The 13,027-nt window shown below is 47.6% G+C and overlaps 1 non-coding gene across 1 annotated transcript; it reads left to right on the top strand.

The window, feature by feature from the left end:
- Positions 1-9,226: 9,226 nt before the first annotated feature.
- Positions 9,227-9,392, top strand: LOC135001962 (U1 spliceosomal RNA). Its single transcript, XR_010203267.1, has one exon. It is a non-coding gene; the product is annotated as a U1 spliceosomal RNA (small nuclear RNA).
- The last annotated feature ends 3,635 nt before the right edge of the window (positions 9,393-13,027 follow it).

The following is a 13,027-nucleotide window of genomic DNA, read 5'->3' as shown; positions in this document are numbered from 1 at the left end:
ACTATCCCTGTCACTCCTGCCTCAGTCTCCTACTGTCCCTGTCACCCCTGCCACAGTCATCCACTATATCCCTATCACCCCTGCCTTAGTCACTGACTATCTCCCAGTCACCCCGGCCTCAGTCACCCACTATCTCCCACTCATACATGCTTTAGTCACCCACTATCTCCCAGTCATCCCTGCCTCAGTCACCTACTGACACCAGTGCAGACATTTATGCTGCGGCCTCTCCACTCTCCAGCGTGAACGTCCTGACGACTGAGGAAATCCGCTTCCCAGTTGAGGACTCCGGGAATGAACACTTGCCGATATTGCTGGCAGATGACGTTCTACCCAATTGAGGATTTTTGATACTTCCAGCTTTGCTATGCAATTTCGAGTGCCGCCTTGATGATTTGTGTACACTACCGTGGTGGCGTTGTCCGATTGTACTTGAACAGGCCTGTTCTGTACTAGAGGCAGGGCCAGTGTCAATGAATTGAACACTGCCTGCAATTCCAGAATGTTTATCGGGAGGAGAGATTCCTCCCTGGTCCACCGATGGTGAAGGGTCGTCATCACGGCCATGACCTTGGTGAATTTCCGAGGTGCCGTGGCCAAACCAGAAGGCAGGACCTGAAATCCAAAAACTAACCAGGCACAACACTGCTTAGCTTCCAACATCAGATGAGATTGGACATATCCAGTGTGATGCGGCTGTAGATGATTTTTGCTGTTTCTAACTTCTACTTCTAACTACTGGTACATCAATGAATACGTTTCAAAATAGAATGCATCAAGAGAACGGTGTTGGTAGTATAAAACTACCTACAGCACCTGGTATTCCCAGGTGGTCTCACATCCAAGAACAAACCAGGCCTAAAATCAGGTGATATTGGGCATATACAGTGTGGTGTGGCTGTAGATGAGCTTAGTGGTTTCTGTTAGAGTTCTTCTACTTCTAACTACTCGTACATAAATGAGTAAGCGGACGATTTATTAAACCTGGTGAAATGATAATTTGCATGGTGATAAAGTACCAGCCAATCAGCTCCTAATTGCCATGTCACAGGCTGGGTTTGAAAAATGACAGTTAGGAGCTGACTGGCTGGTACTTTATCACCTTGCACTTTATCAGTTCACCAGGCTTAATAGATCTGCCCCAATGTTTCAAAATGGAATGCATCAAGAGAACGGTGTCAGTATTGTAAAAATACACACAGCTCCTGGTATTTCCTGGTGGTCTCCCATCCAAGTACTAAAACCAGGACCAACACTGCTCAGCTTCCATGATCAGGAGAGATTGGGCAAATCCAGTGTGCTGTGGCTGTAGATGAGCTGGTGGTTTTTATTACAGCTCTTCTACTTCTAACTTCTGGTACATAAAAGAATACATGTAAAAATTAAATGTACCTAGAAAATGGTGTTGGTAGTTTAAAAACACCTAAAGAATCTGATACTACCAAGCAGTCTCCCATCCATGTATTAACAAAGTCCAATACTGCTTTGCTTCAAAAATCAAATGAGATTGGGCATATCCAGTGTGGTGTGGCTTTAGATAAGCTTTGTGGTTTCTGTTAGAGCTCTTCTACTTCTAACTACTGGTACATTAATGAATATGTATAAGGTTGTAGTTTATCCAATATGCCTTTACTACCTTACCTTTCAACCCTCCCTCCCTCCCCTCTTCTCCTTATAGCTTCCTTAGTTCTCTCCTCCTCATGTGTGCGTTATTTGTTTTCTCATACGTCCTAGATGATGCTGGGGTCACATTAAGAACCATGGGGTATAGACGGGATCCGCAGGAGACATGGGCACTTTAAGACTTTCAAAGGGTGTGAACTGTCTCCTCCCTCTATGCCCCTCCTCCAGACTCCAGTTTTAGTATTGTGCGCAGTGATACTGGATGCACTACAGGGGAGCTCTACTGAGTTTCTCTGAAAAGACTTGTTAGTTTTTTTTATTTTCAGGGAGGCTGCTGGCAACAGTCTCCCTGCTTCGTGGGACTTAGGGGAGAGAAGTATGACCAACTTCTAGTGAGTTCAATGGCTCTGCTTCAGGCTGACAGGATACCATTAGCTCCTGAGGGTGCTGCTCGCTAGGTACGCCTAGATGCACACTCCCGCAGCCTGCCGTCACCCCCTTACAGAGCCAGAAGACAGATGATGCTGGGGTCACATTAAGAACCATGGGGTATAGACGGGATCCACAGGAGACATGGGCACTTTAAGACTTTCAAAGGGTGTGAACTTCTTCTCCAGTGATGGCATTCTGAGGTACCGAGCAGCGAGCGGAACGCTGCGCGCCATGCTCCCACACAAACACAGGCACTGCAGGGTGCAGGGCACGGGGGGGGGCACTCTGGGCAGCATAAATTCCTCACAAAAGGCTGGAAAAAGTGGACATTAGTGCCTGGGCACTGTCCTTACCCCGCTAGCGTAATTAATTATTTCTGAGCGGGACAGATATGCGCCATTACAGTAGCGGGGCTTCTTCCTCACCTCACCAGAACATCTTTAGAGCATTACAAGTCTATCACTATAGAGTTTATTATTTCCCAGACTGTGTACTTTTGGCGCTGGATTGTGAGCTGAAAAATCCTCTGTGTCCCTCTGACAGATTTACTGACGGTCTGTCCCCCATAAGCCGATGTGTCTGTGGGTACTTGGTACATGTGTGTCAACATGTCGGTGGCTGAATGTTTTTCCCAAGAGGAAACTATATTAGGAATGCAGACATATGATGGTGGCCCTGTTGGCACCACCAATAACTGACTGGGTAAAAGTTTCAGTAATATCAGAGTAAGGTTGGATAAATCTGTGTCCCAGACACAGACGTAGAGAATAGATGTGATGTTCATGGCTATGTTTCTTTTCCCTCAGGCCCCGCGGGGTCGCAAAAAATGTTATTTTGCCCAGTTACTACACACTGATACTGACACGGATACTGATTCCTATGTCGACCATAATGTTTCCTGATTAGATCCAATATTGGCAAGGAGCATTCAGTACATGATTGTGGATATTAAGGACATATTAAAATTACTGAAGACCCTGCTGTTCCTGACAAAGGGGTCTATATGTATGTATATATAGATATATAATGAAAGCTGATGTAACGTTCCTCCATCTCTGTTTGAGAAAGTCTGGGCCAGCTCGACAAGATGGTTTCAAATCCCCAAAAGGATTCTGGTTGTTTATTCATTTCCCGCCGCGGACAGAATAAAGTGGGAGTCACCCCCTGTTCTGCACGGGGCCCTGTCACAAATCCAGCGGATCGTATGCAGGAAGCTACATTATTTCTAGTTATGTAACCAAGGGTACATTACTTAGACCTGCCATTACATGTGCATGGGTGAGTAGTAGTATTCAAGAATTGGTCGAATACCTTGTCATCCGATATAGATACCTTGGAGAGATGGGATACTCCTTACGTTGTATCATATCAAGGACACTGCAGCATACTTAAGTGAGACTGCAAGGGATATAGGACTCTTGAGTTCACGGGCCAATTTCATGGCAGTCTCGGATAGGAGGGCATTGTGGATTCACCAAGAGAATGCTGATGCTGACTCCAAGAAGAAAGGGAGTCTCTTCCCTATGAAGGTGAAGCGTTGTTTGGTGACTGCCTAGTTAATTTGATCTCGGCAGCTCCCGCAGGTAAGTCAACCTTCTTGCCCTATGTTCCCTCCCAACGGATGAAGACGCATCATTATCTGATGCAGTCATTTCGGCCCAATAGATATGCAAGAAGTTAAGATTCCCCTTTCTTTGCAGGTAGAGGAAGGAGAAGAGGGAAGAGGTCTGCATCCTCTTCAAGATCGCAGGAGCAGAGATCATCCTCTGCTTCTGCCAAATCCACCGCATGACGCTTGGGCTCTCTTGCAGGAGCCCGCACCAGTGGGGGCACGTCTAAAACTCTTCAGTCAGTTCTGGATTCATTCGGACCTGGACTCGTGTGTTTTACAAATAGTGTCCCAAGGGTACAAACTGGGGTTTCAAGACGTTCCCCCTGACCGATTGTTCAAATCGGCTTTAGTCAGCAGGGAGAAGGTTTTTATTCAAGCCTCTTCGTGGTCCCTAAGCCGGACAGCTCAGTCAGACCAATCTGAAATCCCTCAATTTCTACCTAAGGAAATTAAATTTCAAGATGGAATCTCTCAGTGCAGTGATCTCCAGTCCGGAGGAAGGAGATTTCATGGTTTTGGTAGACATAAAGGATGCCTACTTACATGTTCCCATTTAGCCTCTGCATCAAGCTACCTGAGGTTTGCAATTCAGTATTGTCATTACCAATTTCAGACATTGCCGTTTGGTCTGTCCACGGCTCCGAGGATTTTCACCAGGGTGATCGCAAGCAAGGAGTAACAATTATCCCGTACTTGGATGATCTTTTGATAAAGGCGAAATCCAGGGACCAGTTAGTGCAAAACATTGCACTCTCCCTGACAGTTCTTCAACAACATAGTTGGCTCCTAAACTTGCCAAAATCGCAGTTGGTCCCAATGACGCGGTTGTTGTTTTTGGGAGTGATACTGGACACAGAAGAGGTTTTCTTCCAGTGGAAAGGCTCTGGAGATCCAGAGTCTGGTCAAACAAATTCTGAAACCAGCAAGAGTGTTAATCCATCAATGCATTTGGTTGCTGGGTAAGATGGTTGCGGCCTACGAGCCCATTCAGTTTGGCTGGTTCCATGCCAGAGTGTTCCAGTGGGACCTGTTGGACAAGTGGTCCGGATCCCACCTACACACGCACCGGAGGATAATCCTGTCTTCCAAGACCAGAATCTCACTCCATTGGTGGCTGCACAGTTCTCACCTCCTAGAGGGGCGAAGGTTCGGGATCCAGGACTGGATCCTAGGGACCATGGATGCAACCCTCCGAGGCTGGGGAGCAGTCACACAGGGGGAAAACGTCCAAGGAAGATGGTCAAGTCGGGAAAGTTGTCTCCACATAAATGTTCTGGAGTTAAGGGCCATTTAATAACTGCAGACACAGTACGCACTGGGACGGGTGCCCAGCATCCTCTACGGACTAAGAGAAAAGGATTTACCGGTAGGTATTAAAATCCTATTTTCTCTAACGTCCTAGAGGATGCTGGGGACTCCGTAAGGACCATGGGGATAGACGGCTCCGCAGGAGACATGGGCACTTTAAGAAAGACTTTAGTTCTGGGTGTGCACTGGCTCCTCCCTCTATGCCCCTCCTCCATACCTCAGTTTGATACTGTGCCCAGTGGAGACTGGGTGCTTTTCAGGAGCTCTCCTGAGCTTTCTGACAAAGTATTTTGTTAGGTTTTTAATTTTCAGGGAGCACTGCTGGCAACAGACTCCCTGCATCGAGGGACTGAGGGGAGAGAAGCAGCCCTACTCTCCGAGTTGCAAGGTCCTGCTTCTTAAGCTACTGGACACCATTAGCTCCAAAGGGATTAGCTCCAAAGGGATTGGTACGCAGGATCTCACCCTCGCCGTCCGTCCCAGAGCCGCGCCGCCGTCCCCCTCGCAGAGCCGGAAGATAGAAGCCGGGTGAGTATGAGAAGAAAAGAAGACTTCAGAGGCGGCAGAGGACTTCATGATCTTCATTGAGGTAACGCACAGCACTGCAGCTGTGCGCCATTGCTCCCATACACCTCACATACTCCGGTCACTGTAAGGGTGCAGGGCGCAGGGGGGGCGCCCTGGGCTGCAATATAAACCTCTTTTTGGCAGAAATATAACATATATACAGCTGGGCACTGTATATATGTATGAGCCCCCGCCAATTGTACAGTTTAAGCGGGACAGAAGCCCGCCGCCGAGGGGGCGGGGCTTCTCCCTCAGCACTCACCAGTGCCATTTTTTCTCCACAGCACAGCTGAGAGGAAGCTCCCCGGACTCTCCCCTGCTTATACCACGGTAGACAAGAGGGTTGAAAAGAGAGGGGGGGGCACATAATTTGGCGCAAATTACATACAGCAGCGCTACTGTGCAAACATTAAGTTACTGTGCTATTCCTGGGTTATATAGCGCTGGGGTATGTGCTGGCATACTCTCTCTCTGTCTCTCCAAAGGGCAGAGCCGGCCATAGGCATAGGCAAACTAGGCAATTGCCTAGGGCATCTGATATGCCTAGGGGCATCAGCAACTTCTGCTGATTAAAATGATATGCGGCATGCCTATATTCTGTGTGTAGCATTTCATATGCAGATACAGCCACAGTCTCACACAGTATATAGGCGTGCTGCATATCATTTTAATCAGCAGAAGCTGCGTGTGCATCCTAACAACATAGCAATGCAAATAAGATGCATTTTAATAAAAAAAAGGTGCCCCAACGTTAGCATTGAGGCAAGATTTATGAGGACACATCTGTATCCAAGCAGAGGCAGAGGTCACAGTGTTAGTGGCAGTGTGAGTGCTGTGTGCATGTGAGTGGGTTGATTGTGCAGTAGTGTTCGGAATATGAGTAAGGAGCATTATGTGTGTCATGTAAAAATGCATTAATAATGTGCAACATATGTGTAAGGGGCACTATGTGTGTCATTATGTGTATAAGGGCATTAATAATGTGCGGCATATGTGTAAGGGACATTGGTGGTCATTCCGAGTTGTTCGCTCGGTAATTTTCTTCGCATCGCAGCGATTTTCCGCTAATTGCGCATGCGCAAGGGTGGTCATTCCGAGTTGTTCGCTCTGTAATTTTCTTCGCATCGCAGCGATTTTCCGCTAATTGCGCATGCGCAATGTTCGCTCTGCGACTGCGCAAAGTAAATTTGCTATGCAGTTAGGTATTTTACTCACGGCATTACGAGGTTTTTTCTTTGTTCTGCTGATCGTAGTGTGATTGACAGGAAGTGGGTGTTTCTGGGCGGATACTGGCCGTTTTATGGGTGTGTGTGAAAAAACGCTGCCGTTTCTGGGTAAAACGCGGGAGTGTCTGAAGAAACGGGGGAGTGTCTGGGCGAACGCTGGGTGTGTTTGTGACGTCAAACCAGGAACGAAACTGACTGAACTGATCACAGTTGTCGAGTAAGTCTGGAGCTACTCAGAAACTGCTAAGAAGTGTCTATTCGCAATTCTGCTAATCTTTCGTTCGCAATTTTGATAAGCTAAGATTCACTCCCAGTAGTCGGCGGCTTAGCGTGTGCAATGCTGCTAAAAGCAGCTTGCGAGCTAACAACTCGGAATGAGGGCCATTATGTGTAAAAGGGCATTAATAAAGGTTGTCATAATGTGTAAGACGCATTATGTTTATAAGGACATTAATGATGTGTCTCATATGTGTAAGGGGCATTACTGTGTGGAATTATGTGTATAAATGCATTACTAATGTGTGGCATTATGTGTATAAGGTGCTCTAATATGTAGCGTTGCGTATAGAAAGGGCATTTACTGTGTTGTCTAATGTGAATAAAGAGCAATAGGGTGTGGTGTAATGTAAATAAGGAGCAATTCAGTGTGATGTAATGTGAATAAGGAGCACTACTGTACGAAGTAACGTTTATAAGGTAAAGTGATACTACTGTGGGATGTAATGTGAATTATGGACACTATCACGTGATCAAATGTGAATAAAATTGCAGTACTGTGTGGCGGAATTTTAATTGGGGGTACTATTGTGTGGACATGCCCATTGCCAGCAAAAACACACCCCTTTTTGGACTGTGCGCCAAATGTGCGAACTGTTCCTGTTTAAAATATAGGGGGTACAAACACCAAAATAAGTACTGTTATGGGTGAGGTTTGATGGTGCTGGGAAAGAGGTGCAAGGTCAGAGGCGGAACCAGCGGTGGTGCTAGGGGGCACCAGGCAAAATCTTGCCTAGGGCATCATATTGGTTAGGGCCAGCTCTGCCAAAGGGCCTTGTGGGGGAAATGTCTTCAGTAAAAGCATTCCCTGTGTGTGTGGTGTGTCGGTACGCGTGTGTCGACATGTCTGAGGAAGAAGGCTATATTAGAGAGGAGCGGGAGCAAATGAATGTGGTGTCTCCGCCGACACCTGATTGGATGGATATGTGGAATGTTTTAATTGCTAGTGTAAACTCATTGCACAAAAGATTAGACAAGGCTGAAGATTTGGGACAGTCAGGGTCTCAACCCATGCCTGATCCTATGTCGCAGGGACTGTCAGGGTCTCATAAGTGCCCACTATCCAGATTGTTGACACAGATACCGGCACGGATTCTGACTCCAGTGTCGATTACGATGATGCAAAGTTACAGCCAAAATTGGCAAAATACATTTGATATATGATTATGGCAATAAAAGATGTTTTGCACATCACAGAGGAGCCCCCTATCCCTGACAAGAGGGTACATATGTACAAGGGAAAGAAGCCTGAGGTAACCTTTTCCCCTCACACGAGCTGAACGAGTTATGTGAAAAAGCTTGGGAATCTCCTGCAGATTTCCAAAAGGATTCTTATGGCGTATCCTTTCCCATCAACGGATAGGTTACGATGGGAATCCTCCCCTTGGGTGGACAAAGCATTAACACGCTTATCCAAGAAGTTAGCCCTCCCGTCCCAGGATACGGCTACCCTCAAAGAGTCTGCTGACCGCAAACAGGAGATTACCCTGAAGTCCATTTATACACATTCAGGTACCTTACTCAGACCGGCAATTGCGTCGGCCTGGGTGTGTATGTGTAGTGCTGTAGCGGCATGGACGGATACCCTAGATAAGGATACTATTTTATTGCCCCTGGGGCATATAAGAGATGATGTCCTATATATGTGTGTATGCAAACTACAGGTGGTGCTGCATGGCTCACACCCTTTTGCTTGTCTTGTAGAGCAACTCTGGAGCTGTTACTGGGTCCAGCTGCTGCAAGAAATCAGCTTGAATGCTTCAGGGGCTGGGGCATGGCCAACATGAGCCCCACACTGATGGGGGTGTATAAAGCGATCTAGGGGTCATCCAAGCGCAACCCCACAAAGGCCGCCATGCCCTGCGTGACCATTTTCTCTTTTCATATGCAGACGAGGGTTGCAGCCAACTATACCCATTGCTTGGATGACATCACCATATGCGAATCCATCTGCTGCAGGCCTTCCCCCAGGAATGCTTGCACTAGTTGTTGCATTTGGTTTGTTGTTTGGGGGGTGCTTCAGTATTAGGCAGCCTTCTGCCCTCACACATTCGTCTGAAAATGTGTTCTCCCTGCAGTTGTTGTCCCCAGATGAGAGTTCCCTTGTGCTGCCTCAGTTGAATCTCCTTTACTTGACGGAGGTGTGCCTGAGCAGCGGCCCTCCCCAGCCCTATCTCAAATCATACTTATTTTGCTTAGGTGATACCATGGTCATGAAGATTGTTTTCCCAGGGTGAGGTTCATTCATTGCATTCTGGGTATGCTGACCTCTGTGATTTCCCCAAATGTGGGAATCTCGACTGCATAATTTGTGGTAGGGGGGGGGACTGCATTTGTGCTTTCCCCTGGTTGGCTCTGGTATAATTTAGATCTCATTTTCTCAGGTCTCTCTCCAGCCTAGTTTGCTGTCTGTTTCCACTTCTCTTTTCTTGAGCCCCTCCCTTCTATGCCCTTGCGCACTATCCTGACTTCTCCCGTCTGCTTACTTTGTGCCTTCCAACGCACAATGCGAACTACAGGTGGTGTTGCAGGGCCCACACCCTTTTATTTGCCTTACAGAGCAGCTCTGGAGCTGTTACAGTGCCCAGCTGCAGCAAGAAATCAGCTTGAATGCTTCAGGGGCTGGGGCATGGCCAACATGAGCCCCACACCAAAGGAGGGTGGGGGGTGTTCAATGCGAACTAGGGGTCATCCAAGCGCCCCTTTTCTCTTTTCATATGCAGATGAGGGTTCCAGCCAACTTTGGCCCACTGCTTGGATGACATCACCGTATGCAAATCCGTCTGCTGCAGACCTTTCCCCAGGAATGCTTGTACTAGCTGTTGCATATGGTTTGATGTTTGAGGGTGCTTCAGTATTAGGCAGCCTTCCGCCCTCTCATTTTCATCTGAAAAGATGTGGTCTCCCTGCAGTTGTTGTCCCCAGACAAGAGTTCCCTTGTGCTTCCTCAGTTGAATCTCCTTAACTTGACGGGGGTGTGCTCGAGCAGCCGCCCTCCACAGCCCTATCCCAACACATGCTTTTCTTGCGTATGAGATCTCTTGATCATGAAGATAGTTCTCACAGGGTGAGGTTCATCCATTACATTTTAAAGTAGGAAGGTACAAATTGCATATTCAAATTACATATATGTGCTGGATTCAAATGTTTTCCCCCCTTCCTTTCTCAATTGTGCCCATCAGCAGCTATTCTAATGTTGCTGCCAATGGGTGTGACACATTAATTTCTTCTGTGGGGTACACTGGACTCCACAAGGATTCACATTGGGGTGTAGAGTAGGATATTGATCTGAGGCACCAACAGGCTCAAAGCTTTTGACTGTTCCCAAGATGCTCAGCGCCCCCTGCTCTATAACCTCGCTTCCATGAACAGGGAGCTCAGTTTGTAGTTGGTGCCTTCAGTAGCAGGCCACTTAACAGGGGGCTGCCTCAGGCAGCCTATTCTTAGCTATTAATTTTGACAAGAAAAGAAGAACTTTTTTTATAAGAATCTACAAGGGCTGCAGCAGGTTAGGTCTAATAGACATCTTTACTGCAGCTCCATCACTCCCAGCGGCGCAGTATACTCCCGTGCCCTGGTTGCTGGGTCACTGCAGCGGAGGCTCCGGTTTCTTCCTAAGGTCAGTCACACACACACCGCCCTCCGGGATCACGAGGCCGCTGATGAAAGGGAGGTAAGGGACTTCTGTGCCCACACTATACCGTGATCCAGCGTGGCTGTAGGGGGTGGGCCATGTGCGCACTAGCGTGGACACTGATTACTGGGCAGCCGCTCCACTAGCCACCAGGGACAGTTAAGGAGCACAGCTCTGGGGGGGTTTTCTCTTCTATTAACCCCATTTTGTACTACCCGCAGTGCATTGTGATAGGTAATAGAGCCTGATTCAGGTTGGATTGCAATCGCAATAAGCAATCCAACTGCAAAAATTGCTAAGAGCATACGCATGCGCCTGCATTTTCTGCGGCACCCCGCAGATAATGCGATCGCTTCTGACTGTCAATTGGTGCTGGGGGGGGGGTCAGCAACAATCCATTTCCAAGTCGGAGATGGAGCGGTGCATGGGCAGGGCTACAAAATGGGGTCGGCATCGGAGAAACAGGAGGCGTGGTCAGAGCTGCTGCATGACATCACATGCAGCAGCTGCGATCACAAAAATGGTGGCGGCTTCCTGCGCACACATACAGTCTGCACCAACAGGAGGCTAACCCATTTTTTATGATCACGCTGAACTGCACTGAGACTGCAATTTCAGCGTGGTCAAGAAGGGAGGCGGCATGCTGGGTGGCCCCAGCATGCGAACCAAAGGATTGCAAATTCTGTTACTTAGCAGAATTTGCAATCCTTACTGAATTAGGCCCATTGATTACAAAATGTATTTGTAAATATTTGAAGTTTTTCTTCAGGGACTAACACAAAAGATGCTTGGGGCTACTAACACATGGGTAAGCCACGTAAAGCTTCCCATGGGTCAGTGGCATCACAACGGGGTTGCGGCCCACACCCGAGTGTCACCCGCCAAGGGGGGTGACACCAAAGTGCCGGCTCCTCTTCAGTGACAGAATATGGGTGTTTCACTGTAACATTACGTGCAACACCCAGTTTCTGTCACTGTGCAGGAGCCAGCACCACTCACACACTAGTCCCCGGGTGCAGCACTCAACCCCCGGGATACCCGGAGCAACAAAATGGAGATTCAGGAAAACAGGCCACACCCCTACCTATGAGACCATGCCTCCTTTTTACCATTGCGCTGCTTATCTGCGCGCACTGCATTACAATCTCCCTCGCTGCCTCTCTGGGTGTCACCAATGATAGTGACACCTTTGCCATGCTTGTAGCAGCTGGTCCTAAGATCTACGCCTCCAGCCCTGAGTGTTTGCCCTTGTGACTTGTTGATCATCATAGCGAAGCAGATTCTTACAGAAAACTGCAGGGGCTTAGATTGAAAAGAAAAACATTGACGAACCCATCATTTCAGCAACAGGGTCTGCCACACGGCTGACTGAAATGACTGGTTGGTTTGGGCCCCCACCAAAAAAGAAGCAATCAATCTCTCCTTGCACAAACTGGCTCTACAGAGGCAAGATGTCCACCTCATCATCCTCCGATTCCTCACCCCTTTCACTGTGTACATCGCCCCCCCTCACATATTATTAATTCGTCCCCACTGGAATCCACCATCTCAGATCCCTGTGTACTTTCTGGAGGCAATTGCTGGTAAATGTCTCCACGGAGGAATTGATTATAATTCATTTTGATGATCATCATCTTCTCCACATTTTCTGGAAGTAACCTCGTACGCCGATTGCTGACAAGGTGAGCGGCTGCACTAAACACTCTTCTGGAGTACACACTGGAGGGAGGGCAACTTAGGTAGAATAAAGCCAGTTTGTGCAAGGGCCTCCAAATTGCCTCTTTTTCCTGCCAGTATACATACGGACTGTCTGACGTGCCTACCTGGATGCGGTCACTCATATAATCCTCCACCATTCTTTCAAAGGTGACAGAATCATATGTAGTGACAATAGACGATGTCAAAGTCAGAAAAATGTCTCTATGCACGTTGCCATATTTGCACCGCACACTGGTCCGCGCTGCGCATGCGTACGCTCTCCCGTGAAGGCGCATACCCGCAATAGCGTGCACTCGCAGGCGCAGTATGCGTATTTACGGTAGAGTTTATGTAGTCGTAGCGTGCGACTCATTCGTTACATATTTTCACAATTAATGTAGTTTATAGATCATGATCCCTTTAATGATTTCTGAAAGTTTAGTTAACATAGAATGTCCCTGAGCTGAGGAATCCCTCTTTGCATCGTACGAAGGGTCTAACAGGAATCATACAGCAGTGTTTGGTACCCATCGGAAGAGTATTTAATTAGCAATATTCCGGTGTTGGTTTGGAGCGTATTAATCGCTCGTGCGAATAGTTATGGACATAAGAAGTTTATGTCCATTTCTATTATTTACACATACTCAGGTA

The sequence above is a fragment of the Pseudophryne corroboree genome, unplaced genomic scaffold, assembly GCF_028390025.1.
Source record: "Pseudophryne corroboree isolate aPseCor3 unplaced genomic scaffold, aPseCor3.hap2 scaffold_1686, whole genome shotgun sequence".
In the NCBI taxonomy this organism is placed as follows: domain Eukaryota; kingdom Metazoa; phylum Chordata; class Amphibia; order Anura; family Myobatrachidae; genus Pseudophryne; species Pseudophryne corroboree.
Note: the sequence above shows the minus strand (reverse complement) of the source record. Positions and strands in the feature narration are given on the sequence as shown.